Below are 3,296 nucleotides of genomic sequence, written 5' to 3' on the forward strand. Positions count from 1 at the left end.
GTGTGTGTATGTGTCATGGTTTATGACTGGGTTTGTGTGTGCGTATTAGAGGCAGGGTGAGTTTATGTGAGATGGTAGCTCTGCTGTAAGAGAACTAATGAGCCAAGGCACTTGCATGAACCTGAGAGTAAGCATCTGCTTAAATTTTGAGCCTTACGCACCTTGCTTGCCTTACCCTAGTCCAGGACTTTTAATGAAGCTGCCAGGAGGAGCAAAAGTATGCCATAGGGGGTACCTGGATTTGAACCAGGGACCTCTTGATCTGCAGTCAAATGCTCTACCACTGAGCTACACCCCCTTGACACCAATAGGCTTCAAATAAACATTCATTCCATCTTTATGACCTGCAAAACACCTCATAAATACTTCTGGTGTCTAAGATTCCTTTTGAATTTAAACTCATCCCCAATCTCCTCCTAGCTGTACCATCTCTTGTTTTTCCCAGAGCATGGATACTCATTCTCTTCCCAACACCTGAAGTTCAATGCTATATTCTCAGTCTATTATTCCAGCTTTAAAAAATACACCACCAGTTGCCCATAGGTCTCTGGATACATCAATGAATGTTTTGAGCATTAGGGGCTACCAACAAGTATTGGACATGGAAGGGATCTAAACTGGGTATCCACAAATGGACTTCAGATGTTCATGTTCAATTCTGAAATTATAGGCAAAATTATGTATTTGCACATATCGTATATTGTGCATATTTTCATCAAATTTTCAATAAGGACCTCATCCAGGACCAACTATCTCACTCCAGAGTAAAAACAAACAAACAAGAAACAAAAACAAACAAACAAACAACAACAACAACAACAAAAAAAAACCAAAGAGAAAAACAAAGTACCCTGGATGTTCCAAAGCCCAAAATTCAATTTTGAACACCTCTGATTCCTATTCCTTTGCGTTCCAATCTGAGAACTCAATCTTGTGCATCTCCAAGATTGAGCAAAAGGTCAAGGAAATTTTTGTCAGTGCAACAAATTTTCCCTGATGAGGTCTGTCAGCTGCCATGGAGCCAGAGAACAAACAGCAGCCAGAGCTCCAGCTCACAAGCTGTCTGAGGGCCCCAGACACCCACTCCCAGCACCTGCCCAATCTGATGCCCAACCGGAGCCTCAGATTTCAAACCCAGTATACCCAAACCTAAGCTTATCATCTTCTTGTCCAAACCTGCCTCTCCATCTATTTTGCTTTGTTGTAATAATAATAGCTCACATATGTTGGGCATTTTCAATATGCCAGGCATGGTACTAAAAGTTCTACTGACAACCTCCCATGTAATTGTTACAAAAATCCCATAAAATCCACATTAGTAGTAGTATACAGGATGGAAACTGAGGCACAGATTGATTGGAATATCTAGCCCTAGCTCACACAGCTAGCAGGTGGTGGGGCCAGGATTCCAGCATAGGCTCAGACTGTGTGAAGAGCCCACCTGCTTAACTAGCTGAGCAGTCTCCTTCCTGTCTTGGTCGGAGATGCCACCACCCTGTACTCAGTCATCTAGACCAAAACACTTAAGGCAACTCTAGGCTCCTCCCACCCTCTCCTCCCCAATTCCAGGGAATCACTAGGTGCTATTGATTTTATCTTTGACGTTGCTCAAATCCATCTCCACCCCTGCACTGTCAATGCCACCACCTCCTAAATATCCTCCCGGCCTCCACCCCCACATCCACTCTGCACTGCTTCCAGAGCAGCCTGTTGGAAAACTAAGTCCATCTAGATCACTGCCCTTTAAACGCCTTCACAATAAACTTCAAGTCTCTTAGCACAGCATGCAGTTCTTCTCTTCTGATTTTTACCTGCCTCGCCTGCTTCAGTGTTATCTTTTGACACTCCCCATGTCACATTTTGTGCTCCAGCTGCCTGCATCTGCATCTACCTGGCTCCAGCTCTGCTGCGCTGTTTCCTCTGCCTGGAATTGCAACCACCCTTCTCCACAACTCCACCTCCATTCCACCCTCCATCCATCAGCTCCTCCAGATGCTTACCTTCACCTCCCCTCCTCTGGACAGATGTAATCACTGCCTCTTCTGTGTTACTGCACCTATCACAGCTAGGTACAGCTCGTACACTCTATTTTCTTATTCTATATGCCTACACCCTGAATGAGGGCAGGGGCTAATGTCTTATTCACCTCTGGGTTCACACTTGGCATGGTTCTGGTACACAGTAGGTGCCCAGTGTATGTTGTGCAGACTGATCTAAAAACAGAGCATTGCCTGTATTGTGGGTGGGAGTTACACCTGACTTCTGGCTCCATGCCTGGGTCCTGAGTGAAGCTACCCAATGTGGGGGTACTTGGCTGTAGGAAATGAACAGGGGATGGAAGGCAATAGAAATCCTTAAGATTTAAAGAGGAAAAAGTGCAGTTCCTTAAACTTCAGACCAGTTCTTGTTCACCTCCCCTAAAATGTTCTGTGGATAAAACTCTATTCCTTCGCTTTCCCCAGGGCAATGCAAAGTGTGGGCACAGTCACTCAGTCCTTGATTTTCCTTGTAGCCAGCAGGTTCTGAAACTCTATGGGTAATTACAGGACTGTGGGAACATTGCCTGGTAGGATTTTGTCACGAAGATTTTAACATTAGGAGAGCAGTATGTGTAGTATACTTAAGTCAGGGAGAGTGTGTGCTCTGTGTTCAAATCCTGAATCTGCCCTTTATAGCTTTTTGACCTTGAGTGAATTACTAAGTATCTCCAACTCTCAGCCTCCTCATGTAAAATGGAAATACAAACAAGCATCTATCCTGTAAAACTGTGGTCAGAAATAGAGGAGAGCCAATGTAAAGGGCCTAGACTGGCATGTACTAAGAATGCAAGCAAGGGACATTAGTTATTATTCAATCAGCCATGAGCCATAGAAGATAAGAAGTCAAAGTCAATCCATGTTCTTCTGAAACAAAAACACAAATGCACAGGGGGCACCTGGATTTGAACCAGGGACCTCTTGATCTGCAGTCAAATGCTCTACCCCTGAGCTATACCCCCACATCAGTAAGCTTGCTTTTATAGTCTATCTCTCTCTCTCTGTCTCTCAACATTCTGATTCTAAAAACCTCCAGTGACTCAGGGGAGCTATAATTAGAATGTTGTCTGAAGGAAGTCTGGGCATTACAAGCTTTAGAAGAGGTTTATTATGAAAAAAGACAGGACTCCTGAGAACTTAGTTCTCAGGAGCCAAGAAACTCTTCTTAGACTGGCCAGTACCCAGAGCCTTATTCCTATCCACCATATCTCACAGAAGGCAAACCTCAGTTGCAAGTAAAAATAATCGGATTCTCCACAA

General features: G+C 44.1%; 2 non-coding genes across 2 annotated transcripts; both read right to left on the reverse strand.

The window, feature by feature from the left end:
* Positions 1–226: 226 nt before the first annotated feature.
* TRNAC-GCA (transfer RNA cysteine (anticodon GCA)) lies at positions 227–298 on the reverse strand. The gene has a single exon. It is a non-coding gene; the product is annotated as a tRNA-Cys (tRNA).
* A 2,628-nt stretch (positions 299–2,926) lies between these two features.
* TRNAC-GCA (transfer RNA cysteine (anticodon GCA)) lies at positions 2,927–2,998 on the reverse strand. The gene has a single exon. It is a non-coding gene; the product is annotated as a tRNA-Cys (tRNA).
* Between the last annotated feature and the right edge of the window lie 298 nt (positions 2,999–3,296).

This window comes from Macaca thibetana, chromosome 2 (genome assembly GCF_024542745.1).
Source record: "Macaca thibetana thibetana isolate TM-01 chromosome 2, ASM2454274v1, whole genome shotgun sequence".
Classification (NCBI taxonomy): domain Eukaryota; kingdom Metazoa; phylum Chordata; class Mammalia; order Primates; family Cercopithecidae; genus Macaca; species Macaca thibetana.